This window comes from Rhea pennata, chromosome 7 (genome assembly GCF_028389875.1).
Source record: "Rhea pennata isolate bPtePen1 chromosome 7, bPtePen1.pri, whole genome shotgun sequence".
In the NCBI taxonomy this organism is placed as follows: Eukaryota; Metazoa; Chordata; class Aves; order Rheiformes; family Rheidae; genus Rhea; species Rhea pennata.
The window spans coordinates 24,358,520-24,372,005 of record NC_084669.1 but is presented as its reverse complement, the minus strand read 5'-3'; the positions used below and the strand labels follow the sequence as shown (position 1 = coordinate 24,372,005).

The following is a 13,486-nucleotide window of genomic DNA, read 5'->3' as shown; positions in this document are numbered from 1 at the left end:
GCAATAGCTCCAATCCTAGTTTGAAATGCAATTATAAGTCATGCTTCCCTGATAGCATTTCTGTCTACTTCTGTCAGGAATATCTATTTGCTCTATCAGTCTCAATTAAGATTTTAGTTATCCTCTCCTATTGGTTTTATACTCTAATAAATCTGTTTACTATGAAGAATAATATTTAAGCTAATAAATTACTATATAATATTTCCTCCTCCTGGTGAAGCCTTTCCCCCATCCCCCCCCCCCCAAAAAAAGACACAATTTAACATTAAGTAGTAAGTTTTCCTTCAACTGTTGCATTTTAGAGCATTTTAGTAAAATGTTATCCAAAGAAAGCTGCCTCTGTTAAAGGCTTTACTAAGATCTTTACAGTGAATGGGACTGGTAAATCAGAAAACTGCGTAAAGCCTCCAAACAGTAACAAGTACAGGCAACGCCTTTTAGACCCGCACAAGTGAAAAACAGTGCTATAAGCAAGGCTGTGCCAGAAGGTGTCACTTTAAACTCTGGTATTAGAAGCTAGTACTTTTAAAATTATCATGTAGCCCGAGTATCTTCAGCCTCATCTCCAATAAGGGTGCAGTCCCTCACAACGAAAAGATACCATTGCACAAGACATTCTATTTCAGTCTGGTTTATCTGAATTATCACTAATAATCAGTTTACCTTTGCAATCTTTTCTAAAATATATTGCTTGAGTAAGTGAGTTAAGTCTTTCATCTCATAGATTATTCATTAGATCATTATGCAATAGTTAAATGCCAAGCAGACAATTTTTTTAAAAAGTTATTTCTCTCTTTTCCAAATAAGACAGTATCTCAGATCTTCATATACTACAGCAAAGGTTAAGTCTAAATCATGGAGCAGATTACAAAAGTTAAGTTAGATACTAACAGAAATGGAGAGAAACTCTTAGAAAGATACTGGAGTTAGATGCCAACCTTCCAGTAAGCTAGAAGGAGGCAGAAGGGAAGAAGGGGAATAATTCCACTGAGTACAAAAGAATTTCTTCAGGCTGAGAAGTTACTTCAAATAATCAGTTACGATGGAGTGTATTCTACCTAAAGGTTGGTGGTCACCTAAGCACCATTTCACTTAGAAACGGAAGTTAATTTGATTAAGATAAAGATACTTGGAGTAATCAAACAAATCTCAAGTCCCTTTCTCCTCCCCTTCCCTGAGTTTGAAAAACATGCAACATTTGACAGCAGTATTATTACAAGATCATAGAAAACATTTCATCACCCAGGGCTCCTATAAAGAAGGATATTCCTATCTTATACCTATAACTTTATTTCACCCAGCTTAAAACTGCTCACGTAAAATTTAAAACTTCAGACACTGGTTTTCATAATCTTTTTCATTATAATCCTGACATCAAAACAGACTTTCAAGTTTCTGACTTTTGACTTCAACAGTAACAGCCCAACAACACTTTGAAACTGTATAGAAGGTCAGCAGCCAGTTAGTGGCAGAAATCTATTCAAGACGTGGTGGTGGGGGGGGAGGGGGGAATATAAGAATCCAGCAGAATATTACATATGTGATAAAACAAACAATACCCCTCCCCACTCCAAACACTCTTTTGTGAGAGAAATCAAAGTTACATTTGAGTAGAGATGAGGAACCTGAACTGGTCTCAAACACCCTTCCTCCTGTAAGTTAGGTTAGACACTATTTTAAACATAGCCCCTTAAACCCTCTTCTCTGTCTCTCACCCTGAACAAGTGTCACTGTGACATCCAATGATTTCTAATACATTTCTGAACCTTGCAAGCGGACCATGATACCTTGAGAAAGCTTCTCTCTGGAAGATTGCTGAACTATGCAATCTGTTATTACAGTACAGAAGAGAGTGGCATTACCCGATTCTATAAAGCACAGTAATTCAAATATACCCCTTCATATATCGGTGCTATAACAAAATCTTATTCTAATTATATTTTAGCAAGTCTATTTCTGATCTTCTAGAATTATTCTCAACAAAAACTTAGAGCCTTACAGAGCACAACATTTTCTTGGATAAAGCTAAACTGATCTGAAGATTTTAATCTTGAAGGGGCTGGGGAGGAGGGCTATTTGTGTTTTTTGAACTTTGTGAACACTGTCTAACAAACCAGAAGCATTGTTTTTTTTTTCCTACTGCAGTAAGAACAGTTTAAGCTTAATTAGGAGACTACCCTAATTCTGCCTGCCCCAAGATGTACTAGAAACAAATATTAAATGTGGAAAACTATCTTCAATAAAAGCAATCTATTTGCAAACCTAGTTCTATCTAAATTGTTTACAAAACGACTAGCAGACAAGTTTACAATCAAGTTTTGATATGCAAGTTATCACCTTTAATACGTATCTCCCAATACATCAGGTGTACTCACAAGTGTAATCCAAAATAGATTATAATCCTATTCACAAACTTTATTAATCAATAGATAGCTTAAACTGTTCAAGCCAAGCCTCATCAGAAAACTAGGAACTAGTTTTAACCGGCATTTGCCGTATGAGCCAGTAAAAAATAAGACTTTCTGTAGAAAAAGAGAAAACTTCATTAAGACAAGGAAACAGAAGCGAGTTCCTTTTGCACGTCTTTAGTTTCCTCCTCCTTCCCTCCAATTTTTAAACTATAAGACTACTTTCAAATTTTAAAGTATCAACGACCATATGGTGACAATAAAAATCAAAAAATATAGTTGAGTCAAATGCTGAAGACACTGTCTTAATCGATTTCCTTGACAAATAAAAACATAGAAGGTACCATCAAGGAAAAAAAAATCGTACAGTTGTCCAGTGCTCAGTACCTGGAACTAGATTAAATACTCTTTAGCATAGTCTTTGTACACATTAAATCCAGAATTCAACAACAGCAGAGCAGCTGCTCAGTGACTGGTCTGCAGAATTCAATGAATGACAAAAGGTTACCTTAATTCAATGAGATAATCAGCGCACATTTACCCACTACCAAGAGTTTTCCAACCATCTGCAAGGCGGCAGAGCTAACTGCCTATAAAACAACTGGCAGCGTGCTGACATGGCCTCACGTCCCTCATGTCAATGGAAATTTATCTCTTAGCAACAGCTAAAAAGAAGCTGAACTTACAGAAATATTTTAGAGGCATCATGAGCCAACAGTTTCTTAGTAAGTGATTTTGATTGTTACTGATCTCCAAACAGATGTCTACTCTAATTGGCAAAAATCTATTAAATACACACTTAAAAAAAAGTGGGGGGGAGAAAAGCTGTCATGGCAATAAGAGTCACTGTAGTTGGGTACATAAAAGACAAAGTTAACTTTATTTAAAAGTGCTGGCTCCCATTGATATCACTATCAAAGCAATATCATTTTATCATTAAAAAAAGGCAAAATTGCTACTAAGGCTGTTGTCAGAAAATTGTAAGGTAAAACAGGATTCAACTAAACTAGTATTTGAGAGGAAAAACAAAAGAACTAAAATTAAAATTACTTTAGCTACTGAAACTACTTTAGGATTCCCCACACACACTAAGCAGAAGCAAATAAGTTGCTTGTGTTTTCTTTTTCAATTAAACATACTATGAAGGTGAAAATACCTTTAATTCAAAATTAAAAATATAAAATGCCATATATCATTTCTTTAAAAAATATATAACACTTTTTACTGAATTTCACTTTGTGACATCAAAACATTAAGCAAATTAGAACTATATCTAACCACACAGATTAGCAAAGGGGAAAAAGTTTCTCCTAAGCCATAATATTTTTAGTAGTTCTACTCTAGAATTCAAATCTTCCACAGTTCTCAACAAAACCATCCAGATACAATACTGAAAAAGAAACAATGTAATCCATTGAGTTTAACACTAGCAGATTGCAGGCATTTCTGTTTGGAACTACACAGAGAAAATTAAATAGGGCATGTTCACACAATGAGGTCTCAACTTTTTTTGTTGTTGTTCTAACCAGAACAGAGTTACCAGCTGTCAAAGTCATTTGCTCAAATAATAATCAACTACAGAATGTTTATTAATCTAAAAACAGAGAAACGAATTTTATTCCTAGCTTAACTCTAGAAGTTATTTATATTATTTCTGTAACAGGTTACAGTTGCCAATTAGATATGTTGAAAAAATCATTTAAGAATGCAAAGTTATCAGAGAGATGAACAAAACAGAGGTTCCCAGTATACACCTCTCCCACCTCTAGTATTTAAGAAATATAAAAGCAAAATCCTTTCAATCTTAGGCTGAAGAGCAGCGACAAATGATTTCCTTCATTTCACAGAGAAGAGTAAGCCCAGGTAAACCTTGAATTTAGAGCTGCATATGAAGTGTGCTACACTGCTAATAAAGACAAACAAACAAAAACCCAACTACCTTTCTAGTAGTGTCATTTCAGTTTCATTTTGTCAGAAAAAAAAAGAATGACTACTGGAACAACACTCAGTTTCAAACAGGCCACAAAGTGCTGTGCTTACTACCCTGTAATTAAAATGAGCTCTGTCCAAAAAACGCTAACGTGAACCACTCTCCTCTTTTCCCACACACACTCCTTTGCTGCGGCCACAAACACAGCTGCCTTCCCCACAAGTCCTCCTTATCTTGAAGCGTCTCTAAGTTTTACTCCACTGCCTTTGCAATCAAAGAGGAAGGTACAGTTCAGTGCTCACCATCAATAATCAGATAGAAGGATGCACTTCTACAGAGAAATCGGATTGCTACTTGAATGGGTCCCATGCATTTGGGTAGCAGGACAGTATCACTCCAGATAATCCGAAGGAAGTAAGCTACTCCCGACGCTCTGAAGAATATAATATTAAGATAACTTAGTGATCAACTTGAATGGAATTATTCCAGTCTTTCATTACTAAGAACAGAGCTATATTTTTCCAGCCCATTTCAAACAGGAGGAACTCTGAAAATATACTCCATCCCTTAAGCTTACCCTTCAAAATAGCTACACCAATACTCACTTTTGTTTGCGGGAGAGCATGGGGTGTGGAGAAAGGAGGTGACAAAGAACTACCCACAAATGACTTCTAACCCTGAACTCAAGAGGAACACAAGTCTTAAGAAGAGGGTGCAGCAGGGACTTTGGCTCTCAACTTTCAGCCAGAGATAGATCATTCAGAAAAGCCAAGAGACAGACTACAAATAGGCAGCAAGGTGTATCAGCCAGTATTTGCTTATTGGCTATACAATTCACGTTCCATGCTCCTACAGCAATCCAGTTACCACTGTAATAGTGCAGGAGCTAAGCATGCATTAACAATTCTTAACTAAGCATGGTATTGAAAGTATAGCAAAAAACAAAATGCAACAAATACGGCATAGCTCATAGCTACCTGTATCATTCTGCTCTGCTCATTTAAGAACGTTTAAAAACAACGTTCTTGCAAAAGTCTTTTGTTTGGCAGGTGCTTTTCTAAGCCTGCTTTCCTAAAAAAAACAGACTTACAGGATGCTATTACCAAACTCACAAGCAGCTTTTTACCTTGCGCATCAACTTCTGACCAAGTTTGCCAAAAGGTCAAAGTCTAGGCCTCAAACATACTGACATTTCTCCAAGTTTTATAGAAAGTGACAAGTAAGTGGGAAAGACCCAAAGTCACTCCAGTTAGAAAATACACAGGTAATCATCAGCTATAAGCCCCTCCATTAGTTATACCAGCTGGCCAACAAAGATGAGCTCTGTGATACATACGGGATGTACAGGGTCTTACCTAGCCAGCAAATGCATACAAAGCAGAAGCTTAGGACATATTGCATACAGAAATTTTTGGGGAGATGTGATAGACCTGGGATACTGGTGGGTTACCACAAGCGATACAGAACACAAACACAATGGAAGCCAGGCTTACATTAGTTCCCCTCCTTCTAAACAGTCTCATCTTTCCTTAAGCAGTTTATACTTTTTAACCATTTGAACAAGTTACTAAATAAGCTAATTCTTCATTTTCTTGACTTTAATAATGTAAAAGGCATATTGCAGAGCATTCATGCCTCAGGAACAGCATGTAAAGGTTGCTGGCTACAGGTAGAAAGTCCTTCAGATTTGTTCTGTTTGAGTGACCATGTGTAAAATGGGATAGCCGTTGGAGCTCTATTTGAAATAATAGTAGAAAACTTCAGCTTGCAATTCTATGCATCTTGTTTCTCCACAGCACCTTTTGTTATTGTAACCAAATAATACTATAGGAAGACTTCTGTTTTCAAAAGGACTGTTAGCAGAGCAACCACTGCAAAGTTAGGCAGAAAGGACTGACTAACCAGCATAGAACTGTACAAGGAAATAATCTTTAGGTGTATGTGGGTAAAGAATTACTTTAACTTCTAGATAGCAAACAAGTCAAACTAACAGCAGATTCAAACTATATTACTGCAACTGAACGTTTGTAAACATCAGCCTAGCAGAGAAGCAAAAATTTAAGTTTCTCTTTTCCCAAAAGCTTGAAATTGACAGGAATCAAATCTAGTAACAAATATCAGAAAAACAAACAAAAGTAGATTGCAAAAGATAAAGACTACAGAAGTAGCTCTCATGAGAGGCTCTTCCTATACTGAAAGCTCTTCCTTATCTTAGGTAAGGCAAAAATAAAAAATAAAAAATAAAAAATAAAAAATAAAAAATAAAAAATAAAAAATAAAAAATAAAAAATAAAAAATAAAAAATAAAAAATAAAAAATAAAAAATAAAAAATAAAAAATAAAAAATAAAAAATAAAAAATAAAAAATAAAAAATAAAAAATAAAAAATAAAAAATAAAAAATAAAAAATAAAAAATAAAAAATAAAAAATAAAAAATAAAAAATAAAAAATAAAAAATAAAAAATAAAAAATAAAAAATAAAAAATAAAAAATAAAAAATAAAAAATAAAAAATAAAAAATAAAAAATAAAAAATAAAAAATAAAAAATAAAAAATAAAAAATAAAAAATAAAAAATAAAAAATAAAAAATAAAAAATAAAAAATTTTAAAAATAAAAAAAAATAAAAAATTTTAAAAATAAAAAAAAAAATAAAAAAAATAAAAAGTCGAAGAAGGGGTCGGTGGAATAGAAATTCTGGTTTTGGCTTCTCATATGTATTTATGCAAGACAGCCTCCTCACTGCATATAAGCTTCCTTTTTTGCTAGCCATCACCTCCTGACAGCTGCACCCACTGTGTCAGACTACTTTCCACAAATAGGAGCAACCTCTAAATTCTTCAAATTAAAAAAAAAAAGTAAACAGATAACAGTAACGCTCATTTCTGATGTTACCTACAGCCAAGACACTTTTAAAAAAAGCACCAAAGCCAAAAAAAAGTTTAACAGAAAGTATCTTCCCTCCATTTCCTCCTGCCAAATTAAGTTAGGTCCAGTCTGTCCTTTCAGACATTTCATTCATATTTCAGAATGACATTTTTCAAGGTTAGATTGCCAGTGCTCACTGTTGACAGTACAGCCTTAGGCAAGGCTTACTGTATTCTTCAACCTAATATTACACAGAAGTTATTTCTATCAAGTTAGAGCACTTCTGTAAGATTAGCAACACCACATTTGATCATGTCAGATTCACCTCAGGTTTCCAGGAAAAATTAATACAGCCAACAAAAAAGAAACCAGATTTCAAACATTTTAAACAGAGGAATTTATGGATCTACAATTTGCAAAAGTGCCTCATATCAGTCAGAGATTTAAGTGTCAAGTGTACCAAATATTTGATTTGATTTAAAATGTGTACAGCTTTTTCACTTACAGAGCACACCTGAGCTAGCCAAGTCTTCATTCACATTTCCTTTTTCTGCTCAGAAATCAGTCCTTCAAAGTCAAAGCAAAATGAGTAGCAGCAAGTGTTACCTGTAGACCCCCAAACAGGCATTTTTCTTTTATTGAAAAACTATTACTGCTGTCATGTTATAGTTTTCATAAAAGGCATACAGAAACTATCAGAACCTGAAATCAGTGAGTACAAACATCTCAAGAACAACTTCCCACAAAAACAAACAAAAGGAATATTCAAAGGAACACCCTAGCTTTGTATGAAAGCTAGAGTCCTCATGTTCTTTTTTATTGCCAGGATGCAGCAAATGTTGATTTAAGAAAGGTCTGTTTCAGACTAGACAGGGGCTATGAACATTTACTCCATATATTTAGATGTCAAGTACTAAGAAGAGCAGTTGGGGGAGGTAGGGAAGACACCAAGCACAGAAAACCAGACAGGAATTCCTTTCCATGCAATCCGCCCCTGCCAAAAGTGACTGCTGGGATATACTTGGGGGTAGGAGGGAAAGCAGAAGAGGAGAGCAAATTCCTCCAATAGTTCATTTTTCCAAATAAATAGATTGTTAGCATCTCATCTGTTTGGATTTGAAAACACTTTTGAAGCTGTCTACTGAAGCTGTCTATGCTGACAACCTGCCTGCAAGATGAGCAGCTACTCACTTGTTTTTAAATGAATTTCATGAGAGCATAAAGAAGTTAAAAGAACTGCCCATCATAACAGAAGTTGGAAATGGTAAAGCCTAGACTACAACTCGTATTTTCAGATTTCTGGTCTTTAAATAGTTTATAGCAGATCTGAAGCAGAAGGGCTCGCTAAAGCCAGGAGGTTCCTTAACAGCCACTGTATTCCATGTTTTCTCCAAGGTAAAGCATCTGACTTTTAGTTGAATGAGAATAAAATCCAATATATAGATGGCTATAATGGAAGCTATCATCTTTAACAATGCAGTAGTATAAAATTTGTTTCAAGAAAATTTAGAATCATTAAAAGACATAATTTCCTATTATTTCCCTTTCCTCAAGCAGTATGGCAGACAGGCATGTCAAGTGACCTGACCCAAGGAACTTTCCTGCTTGTCACATACCTCTTGTGAATCTAATTCTCAAATGGCCACAGAAGAACAAGTCACTGGTTTCTAAACCAGTGTGAGCTCCGATACTACAGCATGCAGTTAAATATATGCACATGCAAGTTCAGTAACAGATCAGTCCATATGCACATAGCATGCGCTGCTACCTAACAGATGAGACTCCACCCTGACAAGTGGTTTTCTGCAATCACTTCTTGACTGATTTATCTACACTTTTTAGAACTTCAGGATTTGTTTATTACTTGCATCTAAACAAAAGCTCGCTTTGCTGAACCAGTGGAGCATGTTGCCAAACATGGAACAATAAATAGGATTTTTACTGTACAATTTTCCAGTAATAAAGAAGCACTAATACTTTTAAAACATTAATATCTTAGTGACACTTTTTTAAAAAACTGATTAAAGAGCAAAAGAAAGAGCTGGATAGTTCAAGGCAGAGCAAAAATAATCAGATCAGGAAATACCATGTGTAGGTACAAGCTCTATTATGTATTCTTACAAGCCTCAGTGGGTAAGCTTTTTACTAAGTATTTGGTTATTAGTCAGTTTATACAAGTCAATGCTCTGTCCTCCTCTCCCACTATCGCTAGTTTCCTTGCTAACCTGACTCCTACAGCAGGTTTACTAGTGTTTACAAAATAAAAGAGCAGCAGCAAAGTAGGAAATCAAAGCTGAGTGTCTTAAATTAGGAACGGAAGGAAGAGAGAGGGATGCAGCTGCCATTGTAAGCACAGAGCTTGTTTAAGTTCAGTGACTGAAGTGGAGATTATTTTGTCTTAAATTTACTAGGCTTATCAAACACTGCCTTTCTCATTACCTTTAAACTATTTCTGAATAACCACTTGGCTAACTGCTGCTCATTATCCACCTATCCTAGGCACTTTAAAGAATTCCATCTCATAGTGCTTCATACTCGGTGTTATCTACACCTTTATAGATCAATATCAAGACAACAGTTCAAGCAGCTTGATATAAGGCATCCATGTAAGATAACAATGCAACTTAAATGAAGCCTAGCAGAGTTCAGTTCCAGCCTCCTCTATATAAAGCTAGAAGTCCAATGATTTCTAAACTCCCTGAAGTCTTAAAAAAGACACTCAAAAAAGCAGAAATCAGAACACACACTTTTCTTAAAAAAATAATAAAATAAAAAAAAAATAATAAAAAAAAGCCTTTATGAAACACAAACTCAAAAGAGAGAATTTTCTAGGAATGAGTGATTTACAAAGCTTCTCTCCCTCAAACTTTTTAGGCTCACATTCTGACTATTTTATGTAGCTGTCTGCAGGGCTTTGACATCACAGCCTTGCATGAAGAAACTGCACATTCTGCTTTATTAGCCAACAGTTAGAAGGCACAAACAAACTTTCAGTCTGGGTTGAAATAATAGAATACCATAGGCTGAGGCACACTTCTGCAGCATCTATCCCAAACTACAGCTCAATATAGATCAACCTCAAATGTTTCTTCAGGTTGGTCAGGGCCTCACCTAATCAAGCTTTGACTATCTCCAAGGATGGAAATTCCATGGCCACCCTGAGCCCTTGTTCCATGTTCCACCAACCTTATTATGAAGGGTTCTCTCCTTCATCTAATTGTAATTTCCTTTGCTGCAGCTTATCCCAGGTGCCTCTTATCCTTTTGCTGTGTATCTCTGAGAAATGGCAGACTCCATCTTCTCTGTAATAGATAGTGCTGAAACAAGGCACTTCAACAGGACTTTCCCATGCAAAGACAAATTTTAAAAAGTATACACATCTAACACCTGAAAGGAGTATAGTAAAGATAAAAATTCATAGTTGTAACTCCTTATTAGTTCATGACAACTTCTACTCAGTCTTTAACGCGTGCTGTAGACATGTCTGTCTCACTGAGTCAGCTGCACATCTTGCTAGTTAATGTTGCCACAGATACACAGACATCACATAAAAAAATTCCTAAATCTACAAACAGCCCTTATCACCACTGTGGCACAAACAAAAGATCTGAATCTGAAGCCAATCTCAAGACACTGCTGGAGACAAAATTAAATGCTTGGCAGCAGAGGAAAAAAAAAAAATATATATATATATATACACCACATATATATATATATATATACGTGGCAACCTTAGTATTGCAGTTTATGCTAACCCCCACTTCTATCAGGGATTCTACCTAGATGAGGGAACACCAGCCATGCCACTGAAACGACTTTGCTGCGATCATTCAACTTTTCTCCTGTGCCATAGTCCTTGTAGAAGTCTCAAGCCTACTCCACTGTTGAGAAAGCCCAAATTCCTATGTGTTTGTACCTGTAACTATTTAAAGGACACAAGAGTTAAGGTTTTACAAGCCCATAGAGTTCTCTTCCAAAGTTCCCGCGCACACACCCCCCACAGTACATAACAGTCACAATAACAAGTCATAATAATCTATAAAAACAGAATGTTTCTCACCTAAACCTAAATGCAGCAGTCCTGGAGTGATCCATACAGAAATCTAACAATTTACACTGTTTATATTTTAGTATACTGCCTAGTACCAGCCAATTAAAAACTGAACTCTTCTGCGTGAACTTGAAGGAAAAAAAAAAACATTAACATCTACAATACCAACTGAAGTAACACCAGGTATGCTCCTTGAAATAGGAGTCCTATAAGCAGATAGGAGAGAGAAGGAGAAAGGGGGGGGGGGATTTTGATTCAGATTTATTCCAAGCAAAACTCTGTTTTCAGCAAGATTATTACGAACACACTCAAGACATGCCACAAAACTGCAGTAAAATTTTGGGTCAGTACAGCACAGTGATGCTCAGACTGCAGGTCTAGTTTTAAGGAAGAATAAGGCGAGGGGGAAATGGAGGAAGAATATCTAGTCAGTTAGATAGTCTTATTAAGAAGTTGTATACAAACAGAGATCTTCCAGAGAGCTTAAAAAAATTACACACACAGAACAGCCCCTCTCACCACAGTGGTAACAGTAAGTGGTACACTGAAACAATAATCCAGCATCTGTATTTCTTGAAAAAGAAATGATTGCAAATAACTTCCATTTAGCTGCTGCAGCTGAGTGACACCAGGGCAATTCAGGAAAACAGAGGTGCATGCACACACGGGCACACACAAGCGCACACACACACACAAATCCTGTCAAGCACAGGATCTTGCCACAGGCTCTGGCCATATCCCACCCCATCAGAAAGAGTCAGCTTATAAATCCTGGTGAACAGAGCATACACAGACATATTTGAATGTATCTGCACATCCTATTGCAAAGTCACACACAACATATTTATATTGGTTAAAACTCACCTTTGCCTCATTGCCCCCATAACAGACCCCTGAATTGCTCTAAATTGATTATTCAATAATAACATTTTGAAAAGCAGAATTAGTCTGCACTTTGGAAATAAAGATGGCTAGACTAACCGTAAAATACATATACTGGTAACTATTCTTATTTTCAGTTTTCTTAAGTGCTAAAATTCTGTACTTGCAGAAATTCTGTTTTAACTTACTCTTAATTGTATTCACGCTTTAAATTTTAATCAAAATAAACACAACAGACTCCAAAGACATCTTTATCAAAGCACTAACAGAACAAGTCACAGTCCAGTGTGGCTGGGTTCCTACTTTACCATCAGCTATCTGCACTTCCCAGTCTACTGAACTTCAAGGAATCAGAAAAGGTTAAATGCTTTGTCCAACCTCCCCATCTCCAACAAAAGTTTATCAGCTGAAGTCAGTGAGACTTGCAATTTTAAGTTGTTCAGTGAACTCCCAACTACAATCGCACAGTTCTGTATTACTAAGCTTCTGACTTAGAAGGTATTTATCAGGCCTATTAAGTTTGGAAATAAAAGTAATTTAAAAACTACTTATCCTTATTATATCTAGCTTCTTAAACACTGGAGAATCACAACCACAAATTCACATTTCAGATAGCCATTTAGCAAAGTTAACAGATGCCAAAACAGTAACACTGCAACCTTGTACTATATTAGCAACACTTTCTAATAGAGTTTTTCAAGATGAGCTTTTAAGTTTCCAAGCTAAGTTATTTAAACACTTTAGGCCATTTAATCTAGTTACAGTCAAGACTGTTATCCACCATGCTTCTTAGTTCTCTAACTGCCAGAACAAGGAAATCATTTAGCAAGGCACTGTAGTCCACACTATAAAGAATGTCATGCTACATCACTAGTATCCAGAGAAAATCGTACTAGTTTAATGATTAATTAGGCTCTCGACAGCAAACCACCAAGAACAGCACAGGAACCGTTGGCTAAGCGGTGCCTCATTTTATGCACTTCATTCTCAAAATTCTACAGTTTAATAATCACAATTCAAATTCACAATCATTGCCATAACATTATTGTTCAAGGACATGAAAGTAAGCAGCTCTCCCAGTGTCGTTCCAGAAAGTTGCAAGGCATAAGGTTCAAAGTAGAGCCTCACAATCGCAGGGAGAGACTTTCTTCTCTTACTTGCTCAAATACAGTCCTGCATACAGAGAAGAGTTGCCTTTTGAAAGAAGCTACTAAAAAGATCCTAAATGCATTCAAAGTCACACAGAAAGGCTTTTAAGTCATTTGACCAAGTAACGCTTCTCTCAGTGCTAGCTTGACAATGCTTATTCTTTCCCAAAAATGACGGTATTTTGCAACTTTCAACTGT

General features: G+C 35.8%; 1 protein-coding gene across 5 annotated transcripts in view; it reads right to left on the bottom strand.

The window, feature by feature from the left end:
- The window catches only part of KAT6B (lysine acetyltransferase 6B), a 121,849-nt gene that overhangs the window by 93,776 nt on the left and 14,587 nt on the right, over positions 1-13,486 (bottom strand). The gene's annotated exons all lie outside the window — the stretch shown is intronic.